Genomic DNA, 18,723 nt, shown 5'->3' with positions numbered 1-18,723 from the left:
GTGAGATGAGCTGGCCAGTGAAGACTCATGAAGACAAGAGTAAGGTGCAAACAGAGCATAGTGCTTTTAGTCCAAAAATCACAGGTTTAAAGCCCCAAGTGCATAAGAGCATTGCTCTCCAAGAATAAATAATTTAAAAAAATAAATAAAATGGAGGTTTAAAAGTCCAATAAGTAAATAAACTAATGAAGCAGTTGAAATCCCAAGGTTAATACACAGTCAGGATCCATCCATCCATTATCCAACCCGCTATATCCTAACTACAGGGTCACGGGGGTCTGCTGTTGCCAATCCCAGCCAACACAGGACGCAAGGCAGGAAACAAACCCCTGGCAGGGTGCCAGCCCACCGCAGGGCACACAGACACACACACACAGCACACACCAGGGACAATTTAGGATCGCCAATGCACCTAACCATCATGTCTTTGGACTGTGGGAGGAAACCGGAGCACCCGGAGGAAACCCACGCAGACACGGTGAAAACACAGTCAGGATCTTCTTTTAAAAACTGATGTCGACCGACAGGCACAGTCATCCTTCTCTTCAGCTTGGCCCCCAGCCACCTCAAGCGGTACCTGATGGGGTACCACCAGATCCCTCTGCGTCTCCAGGGTCCCACACAGAGTGTTTGGTCGTTCCTGCTCCTCGAGTGCTCAGCAGCAATGCCCCTGCCCGACAAGCACCAAACGCTCGCTCATCCCTATAAAGCCACCATCCTGATTCTCACATGACTTTCTTTCTCACCTTTAACCTTCAGAGTTCATCTTTCATTCTTTCTTTTCTTTTCTCTCTTTCCTTCCTCGATCTCCTCAGGCTCCCCTTAATACTCTTGTGGATGTGGCATCCCATTTATCAACTGTGGGCCCCCTATGTAAACAGCTCACCTGTGTACCGAACGCCCTGAGGCTGCACCCACAGATTCTGAGACCACCATTTCTCTTATTTTTTCTTTTAAAACTTGTGCCACCACGGATTTCTATCATCACAGTTACTTACTTATTGTAGTTTGTAGTGATAGCTGAGAAAAAGTTTAAATCTTATGGTTTCAGAATGAGGGAAAACAGTTGACCGTAACAGTGACCCATTCAGTCCAACGGCAAACAATGTGAAATACATCCATGGAAAAAAAAGAAAAAAATTCTTACTTTCCCCATGACACATAATCCGCATGTCTGTTATCCAGCCATATCTTCAAAACGCATGCATGTGTTGCTAAATATTATTAATACATACTTCTGGAAATATGAGCATAAGAGGTAAACGGGAAAGGCACATTCCCATAATTCTGTGCCTTTTCATTGAAGGCCCACCTCTCCCCCTCATTCATTGGTCAACAGTCCAGTCTTCCGTTGGCCTCTTTAAATATCTTAGCGTTTACTGCTTGATGTTGTATTTGTTAGCATTTGATAAGTAAATGAAATTGAAACAATTTCTTATAAGGACTTGCCAAGTTTTCTTCGAACAACACCCGCTGCAATGGCATCCTACTGTAGAAACTGAGAAGCCTTTTAATTTGGAGAAAAGAATTAAATTAGTTTAGATATTGCAGCCATTTTTAAAGTAGTTTTGTCTGACAGCTTCATCAAGTTACTCTCCTCAGGTCACTCCACGGAAATCGCTGAAGTGCATTTAACCTTTTTGCTTTGGCTTCTAAAGGCCCAATTATTTAGCCATTCCATCCTTACACATTATGGTATGAGTTCACTTCACTAATTAATTGTTCCTTTTCTGACATCGCTGGAATAGGTTTGCCTTAAACGAAATGACGCTTTGTCGTCATGAGTGTTCGACTGCAGGCTTGCTTGTAAGCCATTTAAAGGATTGACTGCTGACTGGGCCCTCACTGTATTTAATCAGATAACGAGATCCCTGGGCAAGAAAACGAGCCTCTCACTTGGACACAAATGTAACATTTTGTCAGGTATCGTTTATTTCAGCTAACCGTGCTCAGAATCTCTTTGGCTGGTACTGTGTGTTGGGATTCAGCTTCAGCCGTGAGTTATCAAAGTCTGCTAAGTCTTGTCCAGCTTTTGCTGAATGGCCACAAATTGGTCAAAGACGACAGAGTTCACACAGAGACCTGGTGACTTCTGGGATTTATTGTGTTAGATGAGTGTTAACCTGGTCAGGATGTACAGGATGGTTCACGACTAACCAACAAGAGAACTGCAGGCTTTCCCTATAATTTGCTGGTTAGATTAAATGATACTTTATTTACCCCAAGGTGAAATTAAAATTTTACAGAAGCTCATGAAAAAAATATAATTAAATAAATATAATAAAAACAAACAACACCACCACCCCCCACTTTCTAAAACACATAAAAACTTGGATAAAAGAGCGCTGCTGCTGTCAATAACCGGCTTGTAAGGTGACAATAAGATAAGGTCAGACCTGCTCAGATTTCTATATAAAGTCATTAATATTTAGATAGAGCAGGTCCAGCTTGTAGTGTCCACAAATGGAACAAACCTAATAGACACGTGATTCTTTGTTTGAAGTTGCCAGCATTCAGAACAATATAATCAAAAAGATAGTGGCACACATTTCTGTCACTGAGTCCGCCAGGATGGCGTAACTTACACATCCTCCTTACATATCCCAAGCCATAAACTGGTTTCTCTGTCCGAGGGAGAGCGTCACTGTGTGTTGTGCCAGCTTGTACCTGAGACCATTTGGATGAGCATCTGCTCCACTGAAAATACAGCTTCAGAATGAGGATCAACTGAAACAGCATGAAGACAACTCCATACAGTATTTCAGTGAAAGTGGGTGAAACTTGCGCTTCTTTTGTAATTTTTCATAAAATATATTCTGCATATTTTGTGGTGAGCAGTAACAGGATGGCTTAGATGATGCTCACAGTTCAAATCGGCATTTTTCAAGATGGCCTGTAACGATTCCCAGCACTAGAAAAGTGGGTGGGCTGTCTGTGTGGTTATCTCTGACACAACTGGCTCAACTGTGGTCAAGCAAACTCCTTGATGACCATAAATCTAAATATGATCTTCAAGAACACAAAATGAAGACAGTAGTGCTGGAGGTGGGCTCTCAGCTAATGATACACTTTAATGTCTACATTTGTCCATTGATTGTTGATCCTGTTTAGGGTGGCTGGGCATTGGGTGTAAAGTGAGATTTGACCCTGGATTGTGTGAGATTTATTTATACTGTTGATTAGTACTAATTTGGGAGGAAGCCAAATCTATCTATCTATCTAGAATATTAGAATACTTGTGATGAGAGTGGGCTATTCATCCCCAAACCCTTCTATTCATCTAAATCAGGGGTCGGCAGACTCGGTCCTGGAGGGCCCACAGTGGCTGCAGATTTTCGTTCCCAGTTGCTTAATTAGGAACCAATGATTGCCAATCTCAGACCTTTTAGTCTACAACGTTAATTTCTTATATCGTAGATTTTTTTTTCCTTTCCAAGGAAATCATTCAAATGATCTGAAGCCTAAAACAGATAATTTTCAGTCTGTCACGTTTTTCTCTCAAGTGTTTTTATTAAACCAAATAGTGCATGGTGGATCCACACAGGTGGAGATGGAAAGAAGTGAGATGGAGAACTGCTGGCTGCTTTGTCATTTACATTGAATTGCTAACAAGGAGCCATTAAAAACAGTGAATGCAGCTGTTTAAGACTGAAATAAGTGATTAAGGGTGGGGAACCTTAACAAATGAGTCGAACGCTCTGCCCTGTGGGACATCCTGAGGGTTCACGGGATCCCCTCGAGGTTGCTGGGTATCATGGCCGACCTGTACACTGGTACTGTGAGTGCTGTGCAGAGTGGAGGCAGGACCTCTGGGTTTTTCCCAGTTGATTCTGAGGTTCGTCAGGGGTGTGTTCTTGCTCCTACTCTGTTCAATGCTTGTATGGACTGGGTGGTGGGCAAGGTCGTGGGGTCCAGTGGCTGTCGGGCATCTGTTGGTGAAGAAAGATTCACGGATCTTGACTTTGTTGACAATGCTGTGATCTTCGCAGAGTTAATGGAGGCTCTGATTGGGGCACTCGAGAGACTGAGTGAGGAGTCTGAGTGTCTGGGCTTGCGAGTGTCCTGGATAAAAACCAAGATCCAGGCCTTTAATAACCTCTTGGGCACAGCCATCAGCAGTGTGTCTGTTTGTGGAGAGAGTGTTGACCTTGTTGAGAGGTTTACTTACCTTGGCAGTGACATTCATGTCTCTGGTGACTCTTCCTATGAAGTCAGTAGACGGATTGGGAGAGCATGGGGGGTCATGAGGTCGCTGTGAAGGGGTGTGTGGCGCTCCCGATATCTATGCAAAAGGACAAAGGTCCAAGTCTTTAGAGTCCTGGTGCTTCCTGTCTTGCTATATGGTTGCGAGACATGGACGCTATCCAGTGACCTGAGATGAAGACTGGACTTCTTTGGTACCTTTGTGTCCCTCCGGAAAATCCTTGGGTACCGTTGGTTTGACTTTGTACCGAATGAGTCCTGAGTGAGGCACATTACCTGCATTGTGAGGGAGCGTCAGTTACGACACTACGGCCATGTGGAGCGTTTCCCCGAGGGTGATCCAGCTCATAAGATCCTCATTGTTGGGGACCCAAGTGGCTGGACCAGACCAAGGGGTCGCCCACGTAACACCTGTCTGCAGCAGATAGAGGGTCATTTCCGGAGTTTGGGACTGGACCGCATGTCTGCCTGGGGAGTTGCAAACCAGGATCCCGAGTTATTTTGTCATGTGGTGGGTGCGGCAATGCACTGTACCAGTGCATGCTCCCCAACTTGACTTGACTTGACTTAACAAGCGAGACCACTAAAATAAAGTATCAAAATGTCACTTGAGCAATAAGTGCTTCATTAGCAGTAATTGACCTCACATTAAGAAACTGGGTTGGAACAAAAACCTGCAGCCACTGCGGCTCTCCAGGTCCGAGTTTGCCTAAGCCTGATCAAGACAAGGGGTTCTTAAACTCGGTCCTGGGGGACCCCCCTGTGCTTTCAGAGTTTTGTTCCAACCAGCTTCTGTTTCTAATTGGACTCCTGAGCTAATTAAGTGAACTGTCATTTCTCAGATTGTTTTATGGAAATTAGAAAACTATGATTGGTTAAAAATATATATATTAAAATGTACTAAGCAGTTATAGGGGGATACTGTATTTGTTTTCTTTTCAACAATATTTTCATCTTGATTTTCATTCTACCTCTCTGGGCATTCTAATTGTTTAATTAATCCATTATTTCCTAATTAGAGGGTCTGACGCTAAAGTAGTTCCAGCCTTTCATGATTCAGTGTTGTTTGCCTGGCTGTCTGCTCTGCTCATTTTTAATTGCCATTACTAAGATACAATCTATAGCAACAATAGAAATATTTCTAAATGTCTTATAAATGTAAAAATCATCCTGCTGTGCTTTTCTGAATGTCGAATAAAAGAAGAGAAAACAAATACACCAGCTAATTAAATGAGATCAGTGTTATGAGTTGTCACTGATTATGAATCTGGTTGGAACAAAAACCTGAAGCCATGGTGGGCCCCCAGGACCGACTTTGAGAATCCCTGTTCTAGATCATCAAACACTCATATCGAGATCTACTTGGTCATTTATTCGATGTGTCTACGGTTCTTTGTGTGAAGAAATTTTTTCTTATATTCATGCTAAATCTGCCCTGAACGTGTTTCCAACCCACTTCCTGTGTTCTTGTTTCACAGTTTATTTTAACGTAATAACTGTGATCCACGGTGCTAATTCGTTTAATAATTTTAAACACTTCTACCATGTCACCTCTTAATCTCCATTTGCTTAAACTGAAAAGGTTCAACTTCTTCAATCTGTCCTCATAGCTCAGACCGCATAGTCCCAGAATCAGCTGAGTCGCTCTCCCCTGGACTTTCTGTGCTATGTCTTTTTTGTAATGTGGAGACCATAAGTGTACACAGAACTCCCGGGGAAGCCTCACTGGCGTGTTTTATAACTTAAGCATATCCTCCTTTACCATGTACTCCACACATCAGGATCCATGACATTTTGTTAGCCTTCTTAATGGCTTCTGTACACTGTCTGAATGTATATAGTGTTGAGTCCATCAGGGGCGTAGCTGGCTTACTGAAGGCCCCTGTGCAGCGCCCTGAGGTGGGCCCCTCCTGTCTAGCATAACTGTTTCGCAACTAGATCCTAGGGGCCAAGTGGGCAGTGGTGTCCACGTCTGGGACACTATCAGATCACACGTTGATGACAAACAAAGTGGCCCTCTAAATTGAATTTGTAATGACTTTTTTAATCACTTTATTCGGGCAGTTGTAAGTTAGCAAAAATAAAATGTAGGAGGTGTGGGTAGTAAGTACTATTATATAAATATATGTAAGATGTGGACCCGCTTGCTTTTCCAAGACAACTTTGTGACGGAAGATGATTAAAATGTAACATAAGCTAGAAAGTAGAAACTGACACAATTTCAATTTGTAACAAAAGGACAACACCGACTGACAGGATACTACTGCACAATCGACCTGTTTTACATAAATTCTTAGAAAATGGACATCATAAAGTGAGGTGTCAATGGTTCCAAGAAATTTGCCTTGTCAGTAGGAAATTGCTTGGTCATATATATTGCTTGTTTGTTTTTAGTAGTTTCTCCATTTGTAACGGTTTCAGTAGATTGCACCTGATCTGAAGCCGTTGTATTGCTACTTCCAGACTCAGTAGTTGTGACCATTTCACTCACTGCACTGTCAGCATAACCTAATTACAACCGTTGCGATGATTCACCAACATCAGCATTCTGAGTTACCACCGCTGGCCTTTGCTCAGTTTTGAGAAAGATAGAAGTCTTGGTAAGCTAAGCGTTCTCCTTTTGCAGGCGTGCCTTACATTTAGCAGCACCACTTTTATAATGTTCGCCACATTCACTGCTACTGGCCGACATCGTGTCGTTTGGCGAAAGTATAAAAAGCATCAAACTGTTCAAATATTTGCCAACTAACAGGGACCATAACTTAACAACAGAATTGCTATGATTTACCGTTTACAAGTTAAAATTTCAAAAACTGTTGACATCAAATCCAAGTACAAAAGTAACAATTATCTACTCTAAATATATAAAATCCTAAGCCTAAAAGTGCAACGAATTTGCGCAACGATTTTATGTGACATTTTTATGTCACGTTTTTTGTCACGCTTTAAATTGGGCTTATTTTAAAACCTACATATATATATTTGGTATCATTCTTTTCAGAATTTTTCAAACTTTAATGTGATGTTGTTAGATTTGCAGATTCTTATTACATTTTTAAATTATAAACTAAAAAACATCAAGAACTCATGTCCCGCGAGACGAGACTTTGTGCCAAGAGATTTAGCCACGCCTGGGGTCAGAAATAAAAGACAAAGAGTAGGACAGCTGCTGTACAGGCTTTTAAATGTTTAAAGCCCTGCGCGAGATGAAGACCACGTGGCACAGCAGCAAGCCAGCAGCTGATTGAGCAAAGAGGAGGTAAAAAAAACCTGTATTTGTTTCCCATTGTATCACCGTTTAAGAGGGGGTTTCGGAGGAGCGACTGCATCTCCTTTGTGTGCGTTCAGCCCCCCTCTTCACAACACGAGTGGCAGATACGCGAAGTGGCTGGTCCGAAGTGCAGGCTTGGGGGGTTAGGGAGCGAAGCGAGTAGGGGGCGAACCCCCTAGTTTACAATAATAATATATTTTTATATTATTCATGTGACATCCTTCACAACTTCTTCCATTCACGTCTACTATGGCACGCCGAAGGTCGTCATATTTGGAAATGTGCGGCGGACTAGGACGTGGTGTGCCTCCGATTAGGCTCAGAGCCTCCGAACTCCTAAATTTGTGTAAACTGTAGGCCTGCCGAATATGTAATATCATCATGGATTGGATTAGACTTGCCTGGTGATGGTGCAAACATGTCACTGCAACTGTGAATTATTAATGCAATGAACTGTGCAAGTGATTTAAAATCTATACAGCCCTGAGTGGGCGCCCCAAGCTCGTAGGCTCTTGTGCTTTGCAAAATCTGCACAATCCATTGCTACGCCACAGAGTCCTTCTCATAAGGGGTAATGTCAAGTTTCTGACCTCCCGTTGTGTATTCAAATCAAATGTTTTTACTTCCTTCATGCCATATGTAAGTAAAGGTCAGGTATTACGACATTAACCATATGAACCTATGAACTGGCCCCACGAGGGTGTATTGAACCCCAGTACCCTGTTTAGAGTTGTTCCCTGCTGTGCACCCGATGTTGCCAGGGTAGGCTCCACTCAAGACATACATTGTTGTGAGCATCTGTTGGCTTTTTACCTAAACTTTAGTAGCACTTAGCATCAGTCAAAGGCTGTGAGCTTTTGAGGAAGGTCCTCTACTGCCAGGAATATTTTTTGTTTTTCTTTTTCAGTGTTCTTATATAAAAGACTACTTACCCTGAGTGCTGTGGTGTGAAGTGTACTTTTGCTTTCTTCACAGTCTCAGTCTGAGCGAATGGCTTTGTAAAAAGAGTTGGTGCGGGATTTCACTGCCTGCTGCTTGTGTGGGTGTGCGGACGCCCATTGCTGTTTTTGCCGTGTTTCTGAAATTGAATGAATGTTACAGACGTGGATGCTGGAGGCCTGGCGAGAGTTTGTGCATAGTCAATGTGGGGGGGAGCAGAATGTCTTTCGCCTTTTATTTTCTTGCAACATTGCCAGTGAATGCAGTCTGATTGTATTGATTGAAAAGCAGCCCACAAAAGGCATATGATTAGAAAATGAATCTAATTCCATCTTTCACTGTGAGGAAACCATGCCTGATTTTTCTGTTAAGCACAATGATCGCAATCACTTAGCAGTGTGCGTTACTTGTCAGTGGACAAGCAAATCCAACACATGTGTGAGATTATTGATTGCCTCTAATAGATGATATAGATGCAGAGGACAGGAAGATATGGAAAAAGATGATCCGCTGTGGCAAACCCTAACGGGAGCAGCTGAAAGATGAAGAAGAAGTAGGAAATGCCAGATGTAGCCCTCCTCTTTCTCTTGTTCATTATCTGTATTTGAAAGCGTCCCATGTTACTCAGTTACTTCCAGCCAATAACACAGATTATTGATGCTCCACGTGATGTGCTTCATAAACCTTCATGCACCTTTCGTGAAAGTGTGACAGCATGAAAGACTTTTTACTTTTGAAGTCTGTATTGGATATGACTCAGGCCTTGTTATAAATAGATGTTAAGATGGAGCTGATCATTAGGGGCTTGGGTACATGATGAAAATAATTATACTCTTGTGAATCTGTTTACAAGCAGCTGTGCTGACAAAACTTTGCTCTCATCTCTATTTATAAAGCAGTGTGTTTTTCTGGCTTATCTGCATGATGAACTTCTACCGACAGTGCCAGTGCAGCTCTGCCGGTTCAGGTCTCACTTCTAACCATCTCTATGATACCAAGTAAGACATAACAAAATAAAAACACACAAAACCATTGTGTTGTCCTTCTGCATTTGGGAATCCTCAGGTAGTATTTCACCAGAGGAAGCTCATGCCCTGGCATCTACCAGACCAGGGTCACGGGGTGCGTTGGAGCCTATCCCAGCTAGCACTGAGTGTTCTGTTAAATAAAGGTTGGCTGTTTGTTGCACTTTTCGTTCATTCCATTGTTTTCATTTTAGACTGGCAATGTGGTGTAGTCTGGATGAATATTTAGGTCCAAATGATATAGATAAATAATAATTGTGGCACGCGGCTGGGGATGATACCCAGCTGGGATGCCCAGCAGGACTGGAGGAGGGCTTACGCCTCCTCCAGACCATGAGGGGGCAACCACCCTGGTTGCTTTGGGGACCACGGGAACTGAGCTTGGAAGCTCAACCTATAGGGGCCTGTGGTCATCGCCAGGGGGCGCCCCAATGTCTGAGGAACCCTGGCCCTCAGCACTTCTGCCACACCCGGAAATGCTGGGGGGAAAAAGACCAGGGACACCTGGAGTGCTTCCGGGTGCGCAGCCGGTACTTCCGCAACACTAGGGAGTTCCAGTGGAAGTTGATCGGGAGGCACCTGGAGCACATCCGGGTGTGTATAAAAGGGGACGCCTCCCTCCATTCGATGGCTGGTGTCGGATGAAGAGGACAGAGCTTGGAGGAGAGGAGTGGAGTGCAGACCAGAAGAGAAAGGCGTTGTGAATGGGCCTGGACTTTTGGGGTGATTGGTGCTGCGGGACTGGGTTTGTGCGTGTTTCGTCATTGCTGTAAATAGTGTAAATAAATGCGTGTTGGGTGATAAAACGATGTCTGCCTGTCTGTGACCGGGCTGTTCCCCACATAATAAATGAATGAATTGTGCAATGTGACCATAAATAACTTAAAACACAATTATATGTGAGCATAAATACAGTGTGTCATGCAGGTTAGGTGGATTGGCAACACTAAATTGCCCTGTCTGTGTGTGCATCTGTGTGGTTTTGTCCAGTGAAGGAACTGAAAGTTGCCACTATAATCTGTTGGGGCACCAAGCTGGTCGTCCCCATTTAATTCCAACAAAATATGTGGTTTAAACAACCCAAAAATAAGGGTCACTGTGCGTGCTAACAGAAAAGCTTCTCACAAACATTGCCATCAGGCCATGCAACTGTCTGCAGACTGAACACCTTCTCCCATCAGCAGTGGAAGCTCAGAGACCTGAAGGGGTGAAGTCACTTGCCCTCATTGGGTGACTTCTCTGAGAGGAGAATGTTAGCGCCAGCACCCCCTCTCAACCCAAAATGGAATTACATACCTCTGATAAGCCTAGACAGTGGTCCACAAATGCACATGGGTGACAGTGTTCACCCTGAGCCCTGTCTAAGGATTGTTCCAGCCTTTCTGGGATAGGCTTCAGCTTCCCCATGCTCAGGACAAAGCGAGTCTAGAAAATGGAGGGCTGTATGGATTAGATATGTTTTTGTTGTTTTTTTCCTTTATGCATTTATTTACCTATTTCTTCATTTATTTATTTCACGGACACTACACACATCATGAAATATGCCTAGAAATAAAAACTGCCATATTTCAACCATCAGAATTGAGAAAGTTGTCTCTAGTGGGTAGTGAGTTGGTAGAGGAGATGCTCGTAGTTGCAACTTTGCAAATGACTGTGTGCGTGTCTGTAGTGGACATGAGTGCAAGAAAAAGTTGGCTATAATTACTACACGAAGTAGCTACTTAAGTCAAGAAGGCCCGAATTCATCATCCTCTCCGATGTCTGTCGGTGTAGCACTTCATGACGAAATCCTTGTGTGTTCTTTACTGATTATTCACCAATCGAAACACAGCACTCGCTAGAGCCCTCCCTCTAGGCTTCCATCCATCCATTATCCAACCCGCTATATCCTAACTACATGGTCATGGGGGTCTGCTGGCGCCAATCCCAGCCAACACAGGGCGCGAGGCAGGCAACAAACCCTGGGCAGGGCCCCCCCCTCTAGGCTTTGACAGGTGAAAACAGCAGGTATTATTTGAAGGTGTATTTCAGAAATAAAGAACTACAAACATATTTCATGACACATTTAATTATTTTTGCCCATGTATAATTGACTATTTATGTATCTACAGCATGGACTATTTATTTAATTTTGTTCAAATTATTCTTGTAACAGGACTATTTTTTTCTGTAGCATATTTTCATACAAAGGATTCTGGTATGGCGGGTCCGCAGATCAGAAAAGGCAACCAATTTTTAAATAAATAAATAAATGGATGGCCAGTTTGATCTCTGTGGGTGTGCAAGCGCACACAGTTGCGCAGGGTTGGTGAAGTAATTGAGCTGAGGGTGCGTTATGTCTCAATTGCTACATCAGCTTTCTTTGGTGAATGATTGAAACACTGCCCCCACTGAGGTGTATAAGGGAAAGCTGGCATGAGAAAAAGGGAAAGTACGAAAGGAGGAGAAAATAGACTGGCCAGTGAGAAAGAAGGGAGGAGAGACACGGAGAACATTAAAGTAAGACAAAGAGGGAGAAAACAAAAGATAGAGAGATAAAGAGAGTGCCCGTGCTGAACTGGGTGAGGCATGTGGTCGTGTGTGAGTCTTAGGGCTGTAGGCACCAGAGGCTATAGAAGGGACGCCACAACTGAGTGCTTACTTACCTGGGAGTAGGAGCGGCCCAATATGCGGTGTTCCCGCATGGCACCTCAGGATTGCTGAAGGCTGGGCAATGGGGACCTGAGCTGGGATTTGAAAGTAGACTGTACCTGCTACCGGGTGTCTCCTCCTTCTGCAAGGTTCGGACAGGATAAAGGGAGTAGACCCTGGATTTAAGAAGGAAGCATTGGGGCTCATTTTTTTTCATGGACTGTTTCTGGTTTTAATGGATTTATTTATTGGAACTTTTAACCTTCACCCTGTTTTAATGGGTTTATTTACTTATTGGACTGGAACACTGCACTGTTTTGGACACTGATTTGTTTTTCATTGTTTTAATTTAAACACAGGAACTGTTTCACCTACCTGTTCCTATGTTTGTGTGTTGTGTCCTCATCCACGGGTACATTATCCGTGGTAGCGGGTTCAAGTGGTTCACCAAAAGGACCCGGTAGCGTGGGGCCAATCCGCACATTCAAAAGGATGCAGCATGATGTCAAAAATTATTTACAAAAAAAGAAAAAATAATTAAGGTAAGAATAATAATGAATAAGTAATACAAAATAAATCAACATGAGCTTACATGACATAAATATGAAATTAGTAGATACCGTAAGCAGAATCCTTATATATAAAATCTGGAATTCTAAGCCTCTAAAGATGAGTCTGGTGATGAGGCCAGATAGTCGGAAGGACAGAAAAAACAAAAAAAAATTCCAGTTAAGCTGGAGATAAAAACTAAATCTGCAGGGGTTCCAAGGCCAAAAGACCACCCAGCACCGACTAGGCGTTCTACCTATTATAAATGGCCTTATGCTGTTCCTCATTGTTTTCAGGCTTTGTCCCAGAGGATTTGATGCAATTTGTCTCATGGACAGCTGGGGCGCCCGCCTTCACTCGGGCATCACAGGTGGCATCACAGAGCCTCGGTCAGGTGGTCATGGAGTTTTAAACTGGAAATGAAAGCAGAGAACTGTAGAGATAGTCAAGATTGCAGATCCCTGAAGAATATGATAATTCTCTGCATGTATAATTTATGAGGAGTACAGCTAAAATGTAACTCTGAAAAAGCTAAATTTAAAAAAAAGGGTTTTTAGGAGTTTTTAATATGATCCACAGTGTGTGCTCTGTTTGTAAAGTATTCCAAATTTTTGGTGCATAACAGCTAGTGGCACATTAAAAGCTAGCACATTAGGCTTTGAATTACATGGCGGCCTGTGCACTTTCTGTCTGTAACTTTGTTGTCAGTTCTGAGCAATTCACTTACCCGCTCTCCAAGAGTAGATAAATAAATCAATAATATATTTTATTTATATAGCACCTTTCCCATGAACAATTGTTATACGATACATCCGGAAAGTATTCACAGCGCATCGCTTTTTCCACATTTTGTTATGTTACAGCCTTATTCTTATTTTGTCTTTTATTTTTCTTCTCTTCATTATGTAAAGCACTTTGAGCTACTTTTTGTATGAAAATGTGCTATATAAATAAATGTTGTTGTTGTTGTTGTTATTCCAAAATGGAATTCCAAATTTATTAAAAATAAAAAAATTAAGAAAGCACATGTACATAAGTCTGTGGTGGGTTGGTACCCTGCCCAGGATTGGTTCCAGCCTTGTGCCCTGTGTTGGCTGGGATTGGCTCCAGCAGACCCTGTGACCCTGTGTTCGGATTCAGCGGGTTGGAAAATGGATGGATGGATGTACATAAGTATTCACAGCCTTTACCATGAAGCTCAAAATTGAGCTCAGGTGCATCCTGTTTCCCCTGATCATCCTTGAGATGTTTCTGCAGCTTAATTGGAGTCCACCTGTGGTAAATTCAGTTGATTGGACATGATTTGGTAAGGCACACACCTGTCTATATAAGGTGTAGGAGAACCTTCCAGAAGGACAACTATCTCTGCAGCAATCCACCAATCAGGCCTGTATGGTAGAGTGGCCAGACGGAAGCCACTCCTTAGTAAAAGGCACATGGCAGCCCGCCTGGAGTTTGCCAAAAGGTACCTGAAGGACTCTCAGACCATGAGAAAGAAAATTCTCTGGTCAGATGAGACAAAGATTGAACTCTTTGGTGTGAATGCCAGGTGTTACGTTTGGAGGAAACCAGGCACCGCTCATCACCAGGCCAATACCATCCCTGCAGTGAAGCATGGTGGTGGCAGCATCATGCTGTGGGGATGTTTTTCAGCGGCAGGAACTGGGAGACTAGTCAGGATAAAGGGAAAGATGACTGCAGCAATGTACAGAGACATCCTGGATGAAAACCTGCTCCAGAGCGCTCTTAACCTCAGACTGGGGCGACGGTCCATCTTTCAGCAGGACAACGACCCTAAGCACACAGCCAAGATATCAAAGGAGTGGCTTCAGGACAACTCTGTGAATGTCCTTGAGTGGCCCAGCCAGAGCCCAGACTTGAATCCGATTGAGATCTTAAAATGGCTGTGCACCGACACTTCCCATCCAACCTGATGGAGCTTGAGAGGTGCTGCAAAGAGGAATGGGCGAAACTGGCCAAGGATAGGTGTGCCAAGCTTGTGGCATCATATTCAAAAAGACTTGAGGCTGTAATTGCTGCCAAAGGTGCATCGACAAAGTATTGAGCAAAGGCTGTGAATACTTATGTACATGTGATTTCTTAGTATTTTTATTTTTAATAAATTTGCAAAAATCTCAAGTAAACTTTTTTCACGTTGTCATTATGGGGTGTTGTGTGTAGAATTCTGAGGAGAAAAATGAATTTAATCCATTTTGGAATAAGGCTGTAACATAACAAAATGTGGAAAAAGTGATGCGCTGTGAATACTTTCTGGATGCACTGTATATCTTGGAAGTTAAACCTCCCAGTTATCAGCCTAACAGATAATGACTTGATGGTATTTTGGAGAAATAACATCAGTGAGCTTGTTGAGCAGAATGGCCTGTTTGCATTAAAATGGACTAATGAAATAAAATGATAATAAAGAACTTGTGCGGGCAATGTTGTGAGCGGCAAAGGAACTGAACTGTAAACCATAAGCATGTCACTAACCTGTGTGTGCTCCAACTTTAAAATAAGTAACAATAAATATATATTGTATATACAGATACTTACATTCATTCACAAATCCCCTACCCCCAGTTCAGGTCTGTGAGTCTGGGGCCAGTTAGGGTGGTCTGGGCATGTAGTCTGATCAGAGGGGCACTAAGCGTGGTCAACTGGGAGAGGACCAGGGACACACCTAATGTAAATCACATTGAAAGGATTACATCACTCAGCTAACCTTGGAATATCAGAGCGTTCAGAAGAAGTTTTGGAAGAAGAATCTAAGGACAGCCTGGTCTGGTCAGTCCAGCTCACCATGCTGCTACTGCAGACCTCATCAGAATAACAGGAATGAAAATGATGATGATGATGATCATGATCATGATATCCTTGTAGATAGATAGATAGATAGATAGATAGATAGATAGATAGATAGATAGATAGATAGATAGATAGATAATTTATTAATCCCAAGGGGAAATTCACATGCAGCAGCATACTAATAATTTAATCATCAAGACCATAATTGTAATGGTCTTGTAAAGGCACTATATATTATAAAAAGTTTTTTTTTTGTTTTGTTCTCCTTATTCTAGTCCTTGATAGTGGTAGTCAGAGCCTATCATAGCAGCTATGTACTCCTGGCAGTATATTAAAGGCAGCAGCCATGCCACCTGCACTTAGCATTTTCGGGCTCGGCCAGCACTTCAATGGGAGACCATCTAAGACAAAGCTAGGTTTCTACAGGAACAGGTGTTGGTGGTACCAGTAGGTGTGTTTATCCAATGGTCTGTGTGTGAATCCTAATGCCCCAGTGCAGTGATGGGGACACTGTGCTGTAAAAATTGGCACCATCCTTCAGATGAGACGTAAAACTGATTTCTTGATTCTCTGTGGTCATAAAAGATCCCTGGGAATCCTTCGTAAAGAGTAGGATGTATCTCAATGTCCAGGCTGAATTGCCCATCGCGGCCTGGTCTTTCTGGCCCCCTAATCATCCCAGATCTTTTATTGGCTGACTGTCTCTCACCCCTTCACCACCTAGTAGCTAATATGTGGCAAGCGTACTGGCACAAAATAGCTCCCGTCAAGTCATTGAGGTGGAGGCTGCGCATTAATGGTGGTTGCAGTGGCTGCCCCCCCACCCCTATGTAAAGTGCTTTGAGTGTCTTGAAAAGCGCTATATAAATGCAATATCTCTTTTTTCTTCTTGATGAGACATCAGCTTAAAGAAAGAAACAAACCAAGAGAAGATGAAAAACTTCTTTGGATGGAGGATTTAATCAGAGTTTGTGGCTATAAACCTACATCAGCACTGGGAGAACATGCAGCCTGCAGACAGTACCCATCCCAGCTGAGCAATGGGATCATTTAACCCTATGTGATGGCATCATTTCCTTCTTACTATTTATGAACTTGTTCAGGTTTCAAGTTTACCGACTATCAGGGTTGAGTTGGAAATTTTATTCAATTAAGAATGTTGGGAAAAAAAACAAAAAAAAACATGAAAACCATTTTAATGGATGCAGAAGCAAACAAACCTTAGGAGTGCTGATGGTACAAAGTGGTTTTAATGTAAGCATTCTGTTAAATTACAGACTTTGTTCAAGTCTTTAGGGTCCTGGTGTTTCCTGTCATGCTATATGGTTGCGAGACATGGACAATATCCATTGACCTGAGACAAAGACTTGACTCCTTCTGTACGGTGTCTCTTCGGAGAATCCTTGGGTACTGCTGGTTTGACTTTGTGTCGAATGAGCAGTTGCTCATGGAGTCTCGAATGAGGCACATTACATGCATTGTGAGGGAGCGTCAATTACGGCAGTACGACCAAGAGGCACGATTCCCAGAGAGTGATCGGGCTCGTAGGATCCTCATCGTTGACGACCCGAACGGCTGGACCAGGCCAAGGAGACGCCCACGTAACACCTGCATGCGGCAGACAGAAGGTCATTTCCAGAGGGTGGGACTGGAGGGCTGCCAACCAGGATCCTGAGTGGTGGGTGCGGCACTATTGCTGTACCAGTGCATGCTCCCCAACTTGACTTGACCTGCTCAGTTACTTTTCTCATTTATTCATTCAGCATTCAGAAATACTAAATCTTATAAACAGTTCAATTCACTAGTATTTATTAGAAAAAGAATAATTTGAATGTCCAGCTACATTTAAATATCACTGTGGGCTAAAAAGAAGGCACGTTAAAGAGGAATCTGATTTCCAGTTTGAATTTGAGTCTTTCCGACTCGTCTGCTCGTTCTTGCCGTCAGTGAAACAAAAGCCTTTTAATTATATTGGGTGCCATGTTCTCATTTTTCTGCATAATGTCAAATGTTTTTGTCATCTTTCCCATACTTAATTCTAGTAGTGTGTTGTACCGTGTTAGCCATTACGGATGCAATGAGAAGTCAAGGAAAATGACACCTTTTATCGGCTAACTGAACTGATTACAACATGCAAGCTTCCGAGGCAACTCAGGCCCCATCTTCAGGCAGCTTGCATATTGGAATCGGTGCAGTTAGCCGATTAAAAGTGTCATTTTGCTTGACTTCTCACTGCATCCAAACTTTGTTGAGACGGGCCTTGTTGTAGACTGCCACCCTGTGCAGGGATGGTCCCTGATTAACGGCAAGAGACTCAAACAATCCTCAAATGGAATAAATGGAGAAAATGAGAAGCTACTTTATTTTCTTTCAACACATATTTAATGAACACACACTGCACTGAATGGGATGAGTTAACCATTGGTCATGCTTTTGTATCTCATTCCTCCGGTGTCAAAATACACTAAGGAGTCTCAAAATAAAGCTGTAGCCGTATCGCCATTAACAGTAGTAATTGGCTTATAATCAGTAAATTGGCTGGGATGAAAACTGGCAGCCACCACGGCTCTTTAGAGACAACGTTTGGTTAACTGGATTGAATTAACCGCAAACGCTCAAATTGCTACAACTCCATCATCAGCACAAAGACTTCCTGTCTCTAGGCCCACTGTACAGTTTTATCATTTTGCAGATGTATCGCCTATAAAGCTTGCCTTGCGACTTTGATGAGCGGTGTGTTGTAGTTTTATGAGCCAAAGTCAGCCCTTTAAGGGTCACAGTGGGTGCTCATTTAATTCCAGATGCCCGGTGCTGCCTTTAATTTGCGTCAGACTTGTTTCCGCACTCGACTCTTCAAACAATCCAGACATGAAGCTAGAGGGCCTCAGTTTCTGGCTCGCTGTGTGTCCCTGACATTTAAACTGCCTGCTCTTTAGTAAGTCAAGGTGTGAAGTGTTTGGAGGATTTGGCCTTTGAGGACTCCTTAAATTAAAAGGTTGATGTTTGTTTTACTCTCCGATCAGTGCACTTCGTTAACTTTATAATGTCGGGCGATACGTTTGCACCTTTTACACAACGCAGATCAAGCTGACGTTTTGTGCGTACTGTCGCAGTAGAGGCGTGGAGCCACCTCTAACACCCTCAGGTACCACCCTGAACACGAGGTAAAAGCACAAGACTTCTTTATTTGTCTTCTGTACAGTGCACAAAGCACCCTCCACTCCACACTCATAAACAATAAACTCAATACTACAAACCAATCCTCCTCGCCCAGACACTTCGCCACCCTACCTCCCA

The sequence above is a fragment of the Erpetoichthys calabaricus genome, chromosome 2 (genome assembly GCF_900747795.2).
Source record: "Erpetoichthys calabaricus chromosome 2, fErpCal1.3, whole genome shotgun sequence".
NCBI classification, from domain to species: Eukaryota; Metazoa; Chordata; class Cladistia; order Polypteriformes; family Polypteridae; genus Erpetoichthys; species Erpetoichthys calabaricus.
This window is presented reverse-complemented; position numbering follows the sequence as displayed.